A 19,561-nucleotide genomic window follows, 5' to 3' on the forward strand; every position below is an offset into this window, starting at 1 on the left:
GACGATGCTTGGTGACTATACTACACCTACTTCCAAATTTGATGGAAGAAGCATCTCAATCCTTGCCATTGGAGCAAACAATTTTGAGCTGAAACCTAAAATAGTTGCTCTAATGCAACAGAACTGCAAGTTCTATGGACTTCTATCAGAAAATCCCTATCAATTTTTAATTAAATTCTTGCAGATCTGTGAGACTGTTAAGACTAATGGAGTAGATCCTGAAGTCTACAGGCTCATGCTTTTCCCTTTTGCTGTAAGAGACAGGCTGGAACATGGTTGGACTCTCAACCTAAAGATAGCCTGGACTCTTGGGATAAGCTGGTCACGACCTTCTTGGCTAAGTTCTTTCATCCTCAAAAGCTGAGCAAGCTTAGACTGGATGTTCAAACCTTCAAACAAAAAGATGGTGAATCCCTCTATGAAGCTTGGGAAAGATACAAGAAGATGACCAAATGATGTCCTTCTGACATGCTTTCAGAGTGGACCATTTTGGATATATTCTATTATGGTTTATCCGAGTTCTCTAAGATGTTACTAGACAATTCTGCAGGTAGATCCATTCACCTAAAGAAAACGCCTGCAGAAGCTCAAGAACTCATTGACTTGGTTGCAAATAACAAATTTAAGTACACTTCTGAGAGGAATTCTGTGAGTAATGGGACACCTCAGAGGAAGGGAGTTCTTGAAATTGATGCTCTGAATGCCATATTGGCTCAGAACAAAATGTTGACTCAGTAAGTCAACATAATTTCTCAGAGTCTGAATGGATGGCAAAATGCATCCAAGAGTACTAAAGAGGCATCTTTTGAAGAAGAAGCTTATGATCCTGAGAACCATGCAATGGCAGAGGTGAATTACATGGGTGAACCCTATGGGAACACCTATAACTCCTCATGGAGAAATCATCCAAATTTCTCATGGAAGGATCAATAAAAGCCCAAACAAGGCTTTAATAATAGTGGAAGAAACAGGCTTAGCAATAACAAGCCTTTTCCATCATCTTCTCAGCAACAGACAGAGCATTCTGAGTAGAGCTCCTCTAGCTTAGCAAACATAGTCTCTGATCTGTCTAAGGCCACTTTAAGTTCCATGAGTGAAACAAGGTCATCCATCAGAAATTTGGAGGCACAAGTAGGCCAGCTGAGTAAGAAAATCACTAAAACTCCTCCTAGTACTCTCCCAAGCAATACAGAAGAGAATCCAAAAAGAGAGTGCAAGGCCATTGATATTGTCTATATGGCCGAATCCAAGGAGGAAGGGGAGGACGTGAATCCCAATGAGGAAGACCTCATGGGATGTCCCCCAGATAGAAAGGAGTTCCCTATTGAGGACCTAAAGGAATCTGAGGATCATATAGAGACCATAGAGATTCCTTTAAACCTTCTTCTGCCATTCATGAGCTCTGAAAACTATTCTTCCTCTGAAGAGGATGAAGATGTAACTGGAGAGCAAGTTGCTCAATATCTAGGAGCTTTCATGAAGCTGAATGCCAAGTTGTTTGGTAATGAGACTTGGGAAGATGCACCACCCTTGCTCATTAGTGAACTAGATACATGGGTTCAGCAAACTTTACCTCAAAAGAAACAAGATTCTGGTAAATTCTTAATACCCTGTACCATAGGCACCATGACCTTTGAGAAGGCTCTGTGTGACCTGGGGTCAGGTATAAATCTTATGCCACTCTCTGTAATAGAGAAGCTGGAGATCTTTGAGGTACAGGCTGCCACATTCTCATTAGAGATGGAAGACAAGTCAATAAGACAAGCTTATGGATTCGTAGAGGACGTGTTAGTAAAGGTTAAAGGCCTTTACTTCCCTGCTGATTTCATAATCTTAGACACTAGGAAGGATCAGGATGAATCCATCATCCTTGGAAGACCCTTCCTAGCCACAGCAGGAGCTGTGATTGATGTTGACAGAGGAGAGCTAGTCTTTCAATTGAATGGGGACTACCTAGTGCTTAAAGCTCAAGGATCTTCTTCTGCAACCATGGAGAGGAAGCCTGAAAAGCTTCTCTCAATACAAAGTCAAATAGAGCCCTCATAATCAAACTCTAAGTTTGGTGTTGGGAGGCACAACCAAAATCTAAGTTTGGTGTTGAACTCCCACATTCAAACTCTAAGTTTGGTGTTGGGAGGTCCCAACAATGCTCTGAGGATTTGTGAGGCTCCATGAGAGCTCACTGTCAAGCTATTGACATTAAAGAAGCACTTATTGGGAGGCAACCCAATTTTTATTTATCTATATTTTTATTGTTCTTTTATATTTTTATTAGGTTCATGATCATGTGGAGTCACAAAACAATTACTAAAATTAAAAACAGAATAAAAAACAGCAGAAGAAACAGCACACCCTGGAGGAAGAGCTTACTGGCGTTTAATCTGGCTGGCGTTCAACGCCAGAACAAAGCATGAATCTGGCATTGAATGCCAGAAACAAGCAGTAGTCTGATGTTTAAACGCCAGGATTGCACCCTGAGGAAAGCTGGCGTTAAACACCAGAAACAAGCATGGAACTGGCGTTTAACGCCAGAAACATGTTGCAGATTGGCATTGAACGCCAGAAACAAGCATCAATCTGGCATTGAACGCCAGGATTGCATGCAGAGGGCATTTTACATGCCTCATTAGTGCATGGATGATAAATCCTTGACACCTCAGGATCTGTGGACCCCACAGGATCCCTACCTACCTCAACTCACCTTCTCTCTTCTTCACACAATCCAATAACACTCTTCCCTAAAAAACCCTCTGCCAATCACCTCAATCTCTCTTCCCCATCACCTCTTCACTACTCACATCCATCCACTCTTCCACATAAATCCCACCTACCTTCAAATTCAAAATCCCTTTTTCCCACCTAAACCCACCCTAATGACCAAACCTACTACCCTCTCCCTCCACTATATAAACACCTCTATCCTTCTTCACTTTCACACAACATAACCCTCTCTTCTCCCCCTTGGCCGAATACACATCCATCTCCCTCTCCTTCATATCTTCTTCTTCTTCTTCTATTCTTTCTTTTCTTTGCTCGAGGGCGAGCAACATTCTAAGTTTGGTGTGGTAAAAGCATAGCTTTTTATTTTCCCATAACCATCTATGGCACCTAAGGCCGGAGAAACCTCTAGAAAGAGGAAAGGGAAGACAAAAGCTTCCACCTCCGAGTCATTGGAGATGGAGAGATTCATCTCAAACGTCCATCAAGACCACTTCTATGAAGTTGTGGCCAAGAAGAAGGTGATCCCTGAGGTCCTTTTCATGCTCAAGAAGAATGAGTATCCGGAGATCCGACATGAGATCCAAAGAAGAGGTTGGGAAGTTCTGACCAACCCCATTCAACAAGTCAGAATCTTAATGGTTCAAAAGTTCTATGCCAATGCATGGATCATTAGGAACCATGATCAAAGTATGAACCGAACCCAAAGAATTATCTTACAATGATTCGGGAAAAATACTTAGATTTCAGTCTAAAAAATGTAAGGTTGGCATTCAACTTGCCTATGATGCAAGAAGATACACGCCTCTACTCTAGAAGGGTCAACTTTGATCAAAGGTTGGACCAAGTCCTTATGGACATATGTATGGAAGGAGCTCAATGGAAAAGAGACTCAAAAGGTAAGCCAATTCAATTAAGAAGACTGGACCTTAAGCCTGTGGCTAGAGGATGGTTGGAGTTCATCCAACGCTCCATCATCCCCACTAGCAACCGATCCGAAGTTACTGTGGATCGGGCCATCATGATCCAAAGCATCATGATTGGAGAGGAAGTAGAAGTTCATGAAGTTATCTCTCTAGAACTCTACAAAGTAGCCGAAAAGCCCTCCACCTTGGCAAGGCTAGCTTTTCCTCATCTCATTTGCCATCTGTGCTACTCAGCTGGAGTTGTCATAGAAGGAGACATCCTCATTGAAGAGGACAAGCCCATCACTAAGAAGAGGATGGAGCAAACAAGGGAGGCCATCCATGGATCTCAAGAGACGCATGAGGAAGCTCATCATCAAGAGATCCCTGAGATGCCTTAAGGGATGCACTTTCCTCCAAACAACTATTGGGAACAACTCAACACTTCTCTAGAAGGATTGAGTCATGACATGAACCAATTAAGGGTGGACCACTAAGAGCACTCCATCATTCTCAATGAGATTAGAGAAGATTAAAGAGCTATGAGGGAGGAGCAACAAAGGCAAGGAAGAGACATAGAGGAGTTCAAGGACATCATTGGACCATCTAGGAGAAGACGCCACCATCACTAAGGTGGACTCATTCCTTAACTTCCTTGTTCTTATCTCTCTGTTTTTTTTTTCGGTTTTTAAGCTTCATGTTTGTCTATGTTTGTGTCTTTATTACATGATTATTAGTGTCTAGTGTCTATGTCTTAAGGCTATGAATAATTCCATGAATCCTTCACCTCTCTTAAATGAAAAATGTTCCTAATACAAAAGAACAAGAAGTACATGAGTTTCAAATTCATCCTTAAAATTAGTTTAATTATATTGATGTGGTGACAATACTTTTTGTTTTCTGAATGAATGCTTGAACATTGGATATTTTTTATCTTGTTGTTTATGAATGTTAAAATTGTTGGCTCTTGAAAGAATGATGAACAAGAGAAATGTTATTGATAATCTGAAAAATTATAAAATTGATTCTTGAAGTAAGAAAAAGCAGTGAAAAAAAAGAAAAAAATGGCGAAAAAAATATAAATAAAAGAAAAAGAAAAAGCAAGCAGAAAAAGCCAATAGCCCTTAAAACCAAAAGGCAATGGTAAAAAGGATCCAAGGCTTTGAGCATCAATGGATAGGAGGGCCCAAGGAAATAAATCCAGGCCTAAGCGGCTAAATCAAGCTGTCCCTAACCATGTGCTTGTGGCATGAAGGTCCAAGTGAAAAGCTTGAGACTGAGTGGTTAAAGTCGTGATCCAAAGCAAAAAGAGTGTGCTTAAGAGCTCTGGACACCTCTAACTGGGGACTTTAGCAAAGCTGAGTCACAATCTGAAAAGGTTCACCCAGTCATGTGCTTGTGGCATTTATGTATCCGGTGGTAATACTTGAAAACAAAGTGCTTAGGGCCACGGCCAAGACTCATAAAAGTAGCTGTGTTCAAGAATCAACATACTAAACTAAGAGAATCAATAACACTATCTGAACTCTGAGTTCCTATGGATGCCAATCATTCTAAACTTCAAAGGATAAAGTGAGATGCCAAAACTGTTCAGAAGCAAAAAGCTACAAGTCCCGCTCATCTAGTTAGAACTAATATTCATTGATGTTTTGAGATTTATAGTATATTCTCTTCTTTTTATCCTAAATGATTTTCAGTTGTTTGGGGACAAGCAACAAATTTAAGTTTGGTGTTGTGATGAGTGGATAATTTATACACTTTTTGGCATTGTTTTTAGGTAGTTTATAGTAGGATATAGCTACTTTTAGGGATATTTTCATTAGTTTTTATGCAAATTAACATTTCTGGACTTTACTATGAGTTTGTGTCTTTTTCTGTAATTTTAGGTATTTTCTGGCTGAAATTGAGGGACCTGAGCAAAAATTTGATTCAGGCTGACAAAGGACTGCTAATGCTGTTGGATTCTGATCTCTCTGCACTCGAAATGGATTTTCTGGAGCTACAGAACTCCAAATGGTGCGCTCACAACTGCGTTGGAAGGTAGACATCCAGGGCTTTCCAGAAATATATAATGCCCATACTTTGTTTGAGCTTAGACGACTCAAACTGGCGTTCAACGTCAGTTCCATGCTGCATTCTGGAGTAAAACGCCAGAAACATGTCACAAACCAGAGTTAAATGCCAAAAACATGTTACAACTTGACATTTAACTCCAAAAGAAGCCTCTGCACGTGTAAAGCTCAAGCTCAGCCCAATCAAACACCAAAGTGGGCCCCGGAAGTGGATTTCTGTATTTAGACTTATTTCTGTAAACCCTAGTAACTAGTCTAGTATAAATAGGACATTTTACTATTGTATTAGACATCTTGGTATCTATCTTTGGACGTTTAGTTCTTAGACTTTGGGGGGCTGGCCATTCGGCCATGCCTGAACCTTGATCACTTATGTATTTTCAACGGTGGAGTTTCTACACACCATAGATTAAGGTGTGGAGCTCTGCTGTACCTCGAGAATTAATGCAATTACTATTGTTCTTCTAGTCGATTCAAGCTTATTCTTATTCTAAGATATTCGCTGCACTTTAACCTGATGGATGTGATGATCCGTGACACTCATCATCATCCATCCTTATGAATGCGTGCTTGACAACCACTTTCGTTCTACCTTAGACCGAGCGTGTGTCTCTTGGATTCCTTAATCAGAATCTTCGTGGTATAAGCTAGAACCCCTTTGGCGGCCATTCCTAAGAATCCAGAAAGTCTAAACCTTGTCTGTGGCATTCGAGTAGGATTCAGGGATTGAATGACTGTGACGAGCTTCAAACTCGCGATTGTTGGGCGTAGTGACAGACGCAAAAGAATCAATGGATTCTATTCCGACATGATCGAGAATCGACAAATGATTAGCCATGCTGTGACAGAGCATTTGGACTATTTTCACTGAGAGGATGGGAAGTAGCCATTGACAACGGTGATGCCCTACATACAGCTTGCCATAGAAAGGAGTAAGAATGATTGGAGGAAGGCAGTAGGAAAGTAGAGATTTAGAAGGGACAAAGGATCTCCATACACTTATCTGAAATTTCCACCAAGGATTTACATAAGTATTTCTTTTATATATTTTATGCTTTATTTATTATTATTTTTGAAAACCATTATAACCATTTGAATCCGCCTAACTGAGATTTACAAAATGACCATAGCTTGCTTCATACCAACAATCTTCGTGGGATCGACCCTTACTCACGTAAGGTATTACTTGGACGACCCAGTGCACTTGCTGGTTAGTTGTGCGAAGTTGTGACAAAGTGTGATTCACGTTTGAGAGCTCCAAGTCTATTGGCGCCATTGTTGATGATCACAATTTCGTGCACCAATCCCTCAACTGGTTATTCTCCTTTCGAAATTGTATATGATTTCAACTCTTTGACTATTTTGGATTTAACGCCTTTACTTTTGAGTGATCTTGTTAGTTTAGATGGAGAGAGCAACACTGAAAAGGTTAAAGTAATACATGAGAATGCTTGTGATGACATGAATGAAAGGAAGAACAATACCAGGACTGAAAAGGTAAATAAGGGTCGAAAGCATATAGTCTTTGAATCAAGAGATTAGGTTCGGAATCATTTGAGGAAGGAAAGATTTCCTACTCAAACAAAGGAAGTCTAAACTTGATGCTAGAGGAGATGGTCCATTTCAAGTTCTAGAGAAAATCAATGATAATGCCTACAAGATTGATCCATCAGGTGTGTATAATATTTCTAATATTTCTTCTTTTGATATGGATAGAGATTTAAGGACTAATAGTTTTGAGGAAGAATGAAATGATACATGCTCGGGAAGATAATATGGATATCTAAAGACAAAGGTGCAAAATAGGAATTTTACACTTCTTCCTGGCCCGTCCCGCCAAAGCCCGCCAATTGATAGCCTAGCCCTCTCCACCCCACTTAACAGCAGATTGACGGGTTAGCGGGCTAAACCTGCCAACTCTCTCTCTCTCTCTCTCTCTCTCTCTCTCTCTCTCTCTCTCTCTCTCTCTCTCTCTCTCTCTCAATTATTAAACAATTAAATATTAAACATATAAAATTTCACAAATATTTCAATAAACTTATAATTTCTAAAGACATAAAAACAATTATAATTTCTAAATGGTTTAATTATCCTGTTGATCCCTATAATTTTACCAAATTTTTAATTTGGTCCATATACCTTTCTTCTTTTCAATTGAGTCCCTATACCATATTAAATTTTGTAACTAGGTATTTGTCATGACAAAAATGTTGAAATTGACAGAACAGTCTGTTAAACTATACAAAATATTCAATCAAGTATTAGACATATTTGTTTGGTTTAACAGAATATTCCGTTAGTTTTAGCATTTTTGTCATGGCAGGGACTTAATTATAAAATCTGATATGATATAAGGAGTCAATCGAAAAGAAAAAAGAAGTATAGGGACCTAATTGAAAATTCAATAAAACTATAAGGACCGACAAAGTAATTAAAACCTTTCTAAATTCACAAATACTAAAATTTTAATAATTCTAAATATCTAATAAACATAGTCTCAACTAATTTTTTTGAAACAAAATAATGAAACCAACATTGTCCAAAACAAAACAAACATTATTCAAAACATATAATTAAACATTGTTCAAGTCTCTAATCAATCACACATAGTCCAAATTATAACTTAAAGTAAAATGAACAAACATTCTAAATACAAACACAAAAGTAACATTTCAAATTTATAGGCGGCGTTAGGCGGGCTTTTCTATTATAGCGGCCTCAAATTTTTAGCCCGTTTTGCCTTTTTTTGGCAAGTTATACAAGTTGATTCGATGAATTTTGACTCGTTTGTCACCCCTGCTGAAAGTTTCCATCATTAAAGGATGTAAAAAGAAGCTCAAGGAGAGCTTTGAAAAGTTGGCAGCCCTCGTACTTAAAGAAATACATCAATTGTAAATCAAGGGAGAAAAGACAAAGTCTATTGAACCAAGTTAGGACAACAAGAATCCCAAAAAAATTTTTTTAAGTTTATTGGGAGGCACGACAAGCCTGGCATTAATTTTAAATTTATTTAGTTTATATTTCATTTTGATTTGTTGTTATGCTTTGTCAAAAGATTTGATTTGTTTAGTAGTATTTTGAGAAGTTTAAAATTTAAATCAAATCTGAACTAATCTAATATGAACAAATTTGATTTAAATTGATTATCATATCTTTAAGAGTTTAAATTTAAATTAAATATGATCTGATCTGATAAGTTTAAATAGGATTTAAATTAATTGAATTAATTTTAAAGTCATATCTTTTATTTAATTTTAGATTTCATAGTTTTGTTCTAAGAAGATTTGACCTACATTAAGGTTAAACTGTTAGGAGCATATTTAAATACTTTTTATGAGAAAATTTGAATACTTTTTGGATGAATGGATTTTTGTATTTCCTTTATACACATTTTTTTATGTGTATAAATGAGGTGAGTGATTTGTTTTACTTGTTGTACAAAGAAATTGAAAGATCTAATTTATGATAACTCTTAGTGTTAGTTTTTTTAATTTCGTCTCTTTAGTCTCAATTTTTAGCAAAGACAAATTCGTTGAAAGTCTAATAAAAAAAATCCTTCAAATATCTTTCTTATTGATTTTTCTATGTTTTTTGCCGATCATTTTATTTCTTATCAATTAGTTAATTATTAATCGTTACCATGATAATTAACAATATACATAAATATTTTGTTAATTAGATTGCTACAAAATGATTAATTTAATTCAATAATTACAAAATTAAAAGACTGAATTAAACACAGTTAAAATTTAGAGGCTAAATTGATATATCGGATAAAATTTATTTAAGGACCAATTTTTAAACCTTATCTCCATACATGGTTAGAATGAGGTTTTGGCAAGAACAAAAATTTTTATGAGGCTATAGGTGGCGTTTGAATGGGTTTAATTTATAGTATACTAATTATGTCAGAGATTTGGATATGCCTAGTTTACAAGATGTACGTACAATAAAAAAGATTTTTTTTTAGTCAAATTTGCTGGTAAAAGATGAGAATTCATGTAACATTGTTTTGTTTACTCTGGTTCATTTAAGTGTAAAATGTGAAGGCTAAGAAAAGGAACCAATAAAAAGAAAAGGGAACCGTGCAAGCCTGGCTGGAATTCAGTTGATGTGGCCCAATGGGCACGTGAAACTGTACCTGCAGTGGGAGCCATACACGCACGAATAGAAATATTTCTTTACCCAAACCTTCCTTCTTTCATTATTTCTTACTTTTCTTGTTTTCTTGAAATAAAAAGATATTAATAATAAATAAATAATAAATATATATGAACAGAACGATAAGAAAGGAATCGTTGTTGAGCTTTCCATCCGAAATAATTGGGGGCAGCTGTGGGATCTAGGAATTAAATGTAGATGGGGTTCTATATATATATATATATATATATATATATATATATATATGAATTAGCTATTATTTTCGTACTTTAAAGACATATTTTGAAAGTACAATAAAAACCTTTTAAATTTTAGATGTATTTAATATATTAAAAATATAAAAAATATTTTATAATATTTTTAATAAAATATTTTTTATAATATTTTTAGTATCTTTAGAACAGATGTTATATATATATATATATATATATATATATATATATATATATATATATTAGAAGTTAATATTTTTAAAAATATTTGATAATAAAAAAAATGTCAAAAATAATTTAAAATTTATTTTTATTAACTTTTTTAATTACAACATACACATTTATTATTTTTCTTCTCACGCTTCTCATTTTTTCACCCTAACAAATAATAATAATTGAATAAGATATGCATTAATTGTATTAATAGCAATAATTGAAATTATATTAATATCTATAATTTTACATAAATAATATTCATAATTTCTACTTATATCATTCATATTTTTTATACATATAAAGTTCATAATTGATGAAATTTTATAAATTATCTAATTTTAAGATATGAAGTTTTCGAATTATCTTACATGTGTGTCAATAGATTATAATGTCAAATTATTTTAATATTTTTTAGTTGATATTCATATAATCATATGTATATTTATGTATTGATTTTAATCTGATTAGTTAAATAATAATTACATCTAATAATTTATTTCATAATTTTCTTTCATATTTCATTTTTATTTTTTTATTTTATAATATATAATCTATATACAAAAATATGAGATATATAGTAAAATTATTAAAATATTTTTAATTTAACATTCATAATTTTATATGTATAATATCCATAACTTCAAACATATAATATTCATAATCCATGAATTGAAATTGATTTAATTGAAATTGATTGGTTATTATTATTATTTTTTATTTTGCAGGTTATAAACCAACAACTTTTTTATGTTAATTTTTCAATAAATTGAGACTAACAAATGAAAGTTTTGGATTTTTTTTATAAAATGTGTTTTAGTAATTTATAAATATTTTTTAGGGTTAGTAATATAAAAATATAAAACTTTTATTTGAAATAAAGATGGTATAATTGTGGATGTAAAAAACTAATAATGAGGAAGATATTTTAGAATTTAATTCTCATAAAATTTGAATTTATTTTTAGTGTAATTAAATTAAAAAAAACATTTATAAAAAAATTAATGTGTCAATTAATTAAAAAAGTGATTTTCACTCTTTTATAAGTTAAAATATTATTAGTATATATTTTTATTTATTATTTACGATTTTTGACTACGTAACATTACTCAATATCTTCAATAAAAGAATAATAATTAGTATTAATTCAAATACAAAACAAATATAAGAATTAAAGGTTGTGGGTAATAAAGGTCCGAACTCAATGATGTATGGATTGGCTGCACCCATGCAGAAAATTGGTCCGTTGCTGAAGCTTTTGATCATAGAAATTAATAATTGAGAAACTTGGTTGTTTCGCACCACCAGCTAGCTAGATAGCTCGGTGTTGTCGTTTTCTAATGATAACATTCATGATGTATATCAAATTATTTCTTTGTTCATCTGAATAATTTGATCTAGTGTGTCCAATGTCCACCTGATGACTTTAATATCTGCGCAAGTTCAACGGAATCTATAATGAGAAGCCAATCATGCACACTTTGTGGTGAAATTTTGAAACAATTCACATAAATTTGAACGGAGTGAGTTGTGACATAATTGACCGAGATAGAGTATTTATTTGTTTTGGTGAGGATGTATCTTATTATTTTTTACTTGACTAAGAGTATTATCTATTTATTTATTAGCAACGTATTTAGTATAAAGTAAAACAGAAAAGTTTTACATTTATGTAATTTTTTCATCCAAGCTATTTAAGTAATATCTTTCAGACGCATTTTTCCTATTCTCTTACTCATTTGTCATACACGCGCTTCATATAATGTAAATCTTCTGCTACGTGATAAACCTTTTCTCAACATAAACCTTTGCTCAATATAAACCTTTTACTGCAACCTAAACCTTGTTCTCTTTTCGCGTTTTCGTTCTTCTTCTTCTTCTTCAACGTAATAAACTTTGTCGTTCTCCTCTATTCACATTTTTTTATTGTTCTTTTTCCTCTTCTCTGCTCGCGTTCTTCATTATTGATCTGCATTGAATTCAACGTAATAAGCTCTATCGTTCTTCTTCTTCTTCTTCGTTTTCTTCTTCGATCTTCACTTCTGAATCGAAATAATGAATGATTCAACTTCAAATAAGTTGAATGAGAACGATCTGGTTTATCCTTCTGAAACGAATCATGCTGATGAGGTTAGGATTATTCAATTTTGAATCGAATTGAATGGAATACAATTGTTAATTTTATTTGAATCGAATTCAATGAACGTGGGTGTTTTTGAATCTGAATTGAATTGAATTGAATTGATAATATCTAAATTGTAGACATAGATGTTTCGAATTTAATTTTGTATAATGGATTATGTTTCACTAAGTACTATACAATTGTTTCACCATGAGTATGTGTTTCGGTTTGGTGTTCAGAAAGCTGTTTTATTTTTATTTTTTATTCTGGATTATGTTTCGTTCACTCATCACTATAGAGTTGTTTCATCATGAGTACATGTTTCAGTTCGGTGTTCAAAAAGCTTTCTGCTATATTGGTATATGCAATTTTTCGATTCATCTAGTGTATTAATTTCGGTTCACTGTGTTTTTTAGGGTTCTTAATGTCTTGATAAATACCCTGATTTCATTCACTATGAACCTGGAATAAAACAGCAGCCAGACAATTTCAACAGATATATAAATTAACATCTTAGACCGACGGGACAAGAAATAATTCATCTTGAATCAGATAAAAATACTAACATTAGATATATACATTGATATTAAGATTAGATATATAGATTAATATTTACATTAATATTCACATGAATACATTGAAAGAAACATTGATTGCTTTTTTAAACAAGTTAAACAAAATATTGTTAATTACAACTAGTCAATCATAGTATATCCTATTTACTATATAAATCCCCATATGTGAATTTACAATAACGGCTGGAGAGGACAGCAGATAATTTTGGGAGTTTTGTTGTTTCAGATGCCCAAATCACTTGGTCTCTGATTTTGTTCATTTCGTGCAACAGAATATTTGGACCATATTTGTGCCTGAAGCCATCAATCTCTTCCTACATTTGAATCAAAAGAAAATTAGTTACATCAGAAATGAACCCAACTAAAATGATAAATGCCCCAACCCACTGAACTAAACCCCCTTGATGCATTGAATAAAACATGATAAATAATGAAACAGCTAGAAAAGCATTGCTGCATGCAATCAGAATAACCTAAACCCTGAATACACTAAATATCAAGTGAATAAAAATCACCAAGCCCACCGAACTGAACAACATTCATGTGGTGAATAAATCATTATACACTTTCAATCATCAAGAATAGTATTTCTCCATGCAAAAGAAGTCAACTCAACTGAGTAACAATCAAGTTGAAATTAACATACACTATCTACTCACATACACTATCAACAAAACTGAATAAAAATAAGAACAAATTTCATTTAAAACCCTAATTATATTGTAAAAATGCAATCAGAATAACCCTAAACCCTGGACACACTAAATATCAAGTGAATGAGAATCACCAATCCCACCGAACCGAACACAATTCATGTGGTGAATAAATCGTTATAAACATTCAATCATCAACAATAGTATTTGTCCATGCAGTAGAAGTCAACTGAATAGAGTAACAACCAAATTTAAAATCCTAGTTACATTATCCACTGAACTGAATGAAAATAACAACAAATTTCAACAGTAGCTTTTCTCATACTTTTGGTAGTCTCTGTTGCTGTTTTTGTTCATTTCTGGTTGTTCCTTACCAAATCTTCTCCCGGTTCTTCTCCAATAGTAATTTTTGTAGAGAACGTGACTGAAGTTTAAGTGATTTTGAGAGAGATTCGAAGAGAAGGAGCGGTTTCGTGTTGAGGAAGAAGTAACGTTTTTTTTCATAATGAGCACAAAGTAACGAAAATTTTTTGGGCGCGTGTTTCACTCGTCATTAATATGCGTGACTCTATTTGGATTTGGGCCAACTTGATTACATGGTTACATGGATGTGTAGCATGCCTGAAAATAAAATTATATGAAAAGTAAAGATTACAACTAAACTTTTAGAAAAGAGAAATACTAGAAGATTAGTAGATTTTGTGATTTGTAGCCATCAATTAATCACCATAAGTGTTTTTAATGGTGTGAAATTATATATAATAATATGGAATTACTCATTTTTCTTTTAATGATTAAGTGTTGATCAAATTTTAATAAAAGTGCTGATCCCTAGACTTTTTTCTTAGAAAAAGTGTATATTGTATATGATATTTTAATTTTTTATTTTTTTTCATTCTAAAAAAATAATTTTTTCAATCTCAATTGAAAATGACTCGCGATAACATGTCCCTTATTTATTTAGAAAAAGTGTATATTGGATATGATACAAGTGTAATTATTCGTGCCATGCACGTGAAAAGATTAAAATTATAATTTTAAATTATTTTTTAAAATTAATTTGATTAATAAAAAAGTAACATGTTATGCATTATTTGTTTGTTTTTTTTAATCTAATGTTAATTGGATTAACTCTAAAATAGTTATTAATCAGTTTTAATAATCTATTTATTTCAATAAATGACACATATATACTGAATGTGATTATAAATAATATAGTAATAATTAAATTCACCAACAAATATATTGACTATTATCACACTATAAAATAAATTAAATATAAAGGCTATTAGCACTTATAAATCTATAAAATCGCACAGTCTTTAATTCGTGCAAGGGTTTACTTATCAAATAAACTTAAAATATAAACCAAAAATATTTATAAAATAGACCTAGTATTACTTGAAAGAATCATGGAAAAATAATCAACTTATCTTATCCATGAGAACCATTTCTATGTAAGTCGTCTTGTTCTTGTCAAATTTGGATGGGACTTTCCATAACCTTATAATTATTGTATTTATTTTTTAAATTTTTTCATTACATAATTTACCATAAGTAACATTGTTGATAAAATTGTAGTAAGTAGCCTTTAGGTATGAAAAATAATAAACAGAAGAAGATTTATGTCTGAGGTACGGATTTTCTATATGATAAATAATTGTAACAATTCATTATTACTCCTTATATATATACACACTAATTATACATGGTAATAATTAGCAAATATTTTCAATGGAGATACTTGATACAATTAGGTAAAATTTATGCCATTATATTTTATTAACCTTTTATGATTAATTCAATAGGAATTCTTACTCAATATATATGTTATCTACACTAATTATATGCTAATATTTTTAGAAAAGAGCTAAAAGAAGAGATATATAAATATATAATATTATTGCTATATAGGAAGCATACATAAATTGTTATATTTTTTATTATATTATACAACTTAAAATTATAGTATCATGTTATTATTAATTCTAGATACTTGCTATAATAATATCAAATTTAATTGTGTCTCTAAATAAATAAAATAGATAACATTCAATATTATTTTTTTTCTTTTTTACATTCAATATTTACTGTAAATATAAAAAGTAAAATAATTAATGAAAAAATATGAGCAGGAAATAAAACATATTAATTAAAATTCAATTTGTTATCTAATTAATCTTGTGTCCATATGATATAATTTACGAAAATGTTATGAATCACAACCTTTTTTATTCTACAAAAAAAATATTATATGTAGCTTTTAGTAGTACAAAAGTAATTATAAGAATTAATTATTGATATTGATATTAATCACAATTAATTATTGATACCCTATTTTTTTAAATATATTTTACCTTTTTAAAATATAATGCATGTACTGTGTAGACCTTATTATTATTATTATTATTATTATTATTATTATTATTATTATTATTATTATTATTATTATTATTATTATTATTATTATTATTATCCACTAATTGATATCAAATTAAATGGGTCACTATTAATGTGTGCATCAACTATCTTCTAATAAAATTATTACACTTGAATGAGAATTAGAACTATATCAATTGATATAATTAGAATGATTAAAAATATCGATGATTGATAAGTAGTTTAATAACGCATTGAATATTGATTTGATATAATTATAATAAAGATATTTTTCAAATTAATATAATCATATATTATTCATGAACTATTTGTAATATAATTAGAATAAATTTATTTGAGAGAAAAAAAGAGTTCATATGTAATTTCCAGAAATTATAATAATTTTTTTAATTATGTATATATATATATTAATTTTGTTAAATAATTCTATATATATAGATATTATTACGATAGTTTTTTTAATATACATACATATACATAAATTAATTGATATCAATTATCGATAATTAATTATAATTGATATAACTCATTTCGCTTAGTTATTTTTGTATACAGAAATAATTCTATACCCGATAATTTTGTATCCTTAGTTATTTTTTTCTGTTGCGTTGATTATATTATTTGTTTGATTTTTATTGAGTTTTTACTGTTTTCCTTTATTTTACGTGTGTTTGATCATACAGAATTTTTAGAACAGGAACCAGACACTTAGAAAAATTTTTTTACCCACTCTAAAAAAGTTTGTTTCTGTCTTGTCCACGTTGAACTTGGGATTTTCCAAATTCAGCGTGGAGTGTGCGTGCGTATATAAGGTTTGCCTCTGCCAAGTCCATGCTGAACTTGGAAAATTCCAAGTTCAGCGTGGTGAACGACGCATAAAAGGAGCACAAATAAGGACCAAGTTCAGCGTGCACATCCCTTCAAGTTCTCAAGTTCAGCATGGCCTCCACCCACCTTCCCCAAATATTCCCTTCAGCTTTTCCTTTCCCAAAAGCCTTGACCACATCCCTCCTTACCTATATATATATATATATATATATATATATATATATATATATATATATATATATTCCTCTATGTTTTCAGTTCTTTTTTGCTTGAGGACAAGCAAACTTTTAAGTTTGGTGTTGTCGCTTCACTTGTGGATTTTCTGTTTATTTTAATGACACCAAAGGGAGGCAAATCATCTCCATGGAGGAGCACAACCAAAAGAATGAAATGGCCACTAGGATAACTGAGGTGGTTAAGTTCTTTTCATTATATATTTTCTCCCATTCTTATTATGATTAGGTTCATGTTTTCTGTTTATTTTGTCACTGCATGATCAGTTGTTATTTCAATTCTTAGGTTCTAGTTTTATTTGCGGTTTATCTTGTTATTTGATTTTTTTGCTGAAAAAGAGTGTCTCATGTATTACTCACTGAGCTTGAAAACACAAAGAAAAGAAAGAAGTGATATATCGCATGAGAGATTGAGTTTATATTTAAGATTGGTCATGTTTACCTAAATGTGGTGGTATTATTTGTGATTCTGAATGAATGACATGAACAGTGCATATTTGAATTTGAATCAAGAGATGTTGATGTATGAGGAATAGGAATAGGAATAAGAAAGCGAATGATGCTGTCAACCCCGACCTTATTGCACTCAAACAAAAATAACTTGAGCTACAGAAATCCAATTGACGTGACTTCAGCGACATTGAAAAAATATCTTCTAGAGCTTTTCAACGATATATAATAGTATACCCTTTTCCTCTATTTCACTTTGCCTCCTCTACGCTGAACTTAAGCTTTCTCAAGTTCAGCGTGGAATCCAACGCACAAAGGAAGAATCACGTATCATCCCACGCTGAACTTGGGTTAATCCAAGTTTAGCATGGATTCAAGCTCCGAAGGGCGTATATTGCTCTCACCCACACTGAACTTGAGAATTCTCAAGTTCAGCGTGGACCTTAATAATCCAAGTGGTCCCATTCATGTCCAAAGGCTGCGGAATTTAATTATTAAATTTTGATGTAAAATTTTATTTTATTTTTAATTAGAAAAATATATTATTTAGTTTAGTAAATATACTTTTCATTTATTAGGATTAGATATAAAAGGGAAAAGAATCAGCCCTTTTGGCTCTTCTCTTCTCTTCTACCTCATTCCACAATTTACAGTTTTTACCAGAATTCTAGTTTTTCTCTTTGAACCATGAGCAACTAAACTTCCACTGTTAAGGTTAGGAGCTCTATCTATTGTATAAATTAATAATATTATTTTTCTATTTTAATTCATGTAATGATTTTTAATTCAAGACTTGTTTTCGTTCTTTATTTTATGAATTTGGGTGGAACGGAAGTATGACCTTGGTTTTAATTGAGTTCTCGTATAACTTGGAAAAGCTCTTTACTTGAACAACAACTTGAAAATATTTTCTCTTAAATTCCTAATTATCTGGGTAATTAGTATTTCTGTGGCACATAAACTAGAATTGAACTTCACCCTCTAATTAGAATTAAGTGACCAAGGAATTGGCGGTTGATGAATTTTAGAGGAGACTAAAAAGATCTAAGGAATTAGGGTTTAGTCACATATAGTTTACCATGAATTAAATCTTGCATGATTAAAATAGTTAGTAAGAAAAGTCAATCTAGAAAATAGATAACTCTGAAGCCTTAACTGATTCTCAATACATATTTCACAACCTGTTTATTGCTTGCTTTATTAATTTTCTAAATTTACTGTTAATGCGTTTAAACTCTTAAAACATCATTTTTTGCTTGTCTAACTAAGTAAATCATTTAACCATTGTTGCTTAATCCATCAATCCTCGTGGCATCGACCCTCATTCACCTGAGGTACTACTTGGTACGACCTGGTGCACTTGCCAGTTAGTTTGTGGTTAGAAATTTCCTACCAGCATGCCTCAGCGAGAAGCCTCACGACCTGCATCTTAAAAACACAAAATCCGCATGGGTGAGAATCGGAGGTTCTTAGTATGATAACAGTACCCACATATCTAACATATAATGTCCTAGGAAAGCCGAAGGCAATCCTAGAACTTCCAATAGATAATCAAAGCTTATAAACAGACTAAACCATAAATGGCAACTGACTAAAGATCTCTAGTCTAACTAACACTCTCCTTTCCAAATCCTGCAGACCTCTCAACCGCCTTCAGTAAATTGATATTGCAAACACAATTATATCAATAAGGAAATGCACATATAGGAAATAGATACGGAAATTACACAATTAGCAAGTATTATGCAGTCAATTATGCATTCCAAACAAATTACATATAATGCATATGATGTATGCCTGTCCTAGTGGCTGATGAGTCTCATCTGTCAGTTATAAAGCCAACCCGACAAGTCCTGGTAGCTAACCATTAGACTTTCCCTCTGTCGTGCATCCCCAACTCGTGTTATACTCAATCATAATCATTAATACATATTCACAACACCCACACTGGTGTTTATCCACGGGGGCGAGCTCATCAGGAACTTTCACAGTATCTGGCCACACTTACGACATAGGGTC

At 32.3% G+C, this 19,561-nt stretch overlaps 1 non-coding gene across 1 annotated transcript; it reads right to left on the reverse strand.

Annotated features, from left to right (window-relative positions):
- Positions 1-366: 366 nt before the first annotated feature.
- LOC112793187 (small nucleolar RNA R71) lies at positions 367-474 on the reverse strand. Its single transcript, XR_003197893.1, has one exon. It is a non-coding gene; the product is annotated as a small nucleolar RNA R71 (small nucleolar RNA).
- Between the last annotated feature and the right edge of the window lie 19,087 nt (positions 475-19,561).

Source organism: Arachis hypogaea, chromosome 3 (genome assembly GCF_003086295.3).
Source record: "Arachis hypogaea cultivar Tifrunner chromosome 3, arahy.Tifrunner.gnm2.J5K5, whole genome shotgun sequence".
In the NCBI taxonomy this organism is placed as follows: Eukaryota; Viridiplantae; Streptophyta; class Magnoliopsida; order Fabales; family Fabaceae; genus Arachis; species Arachis hypogaea.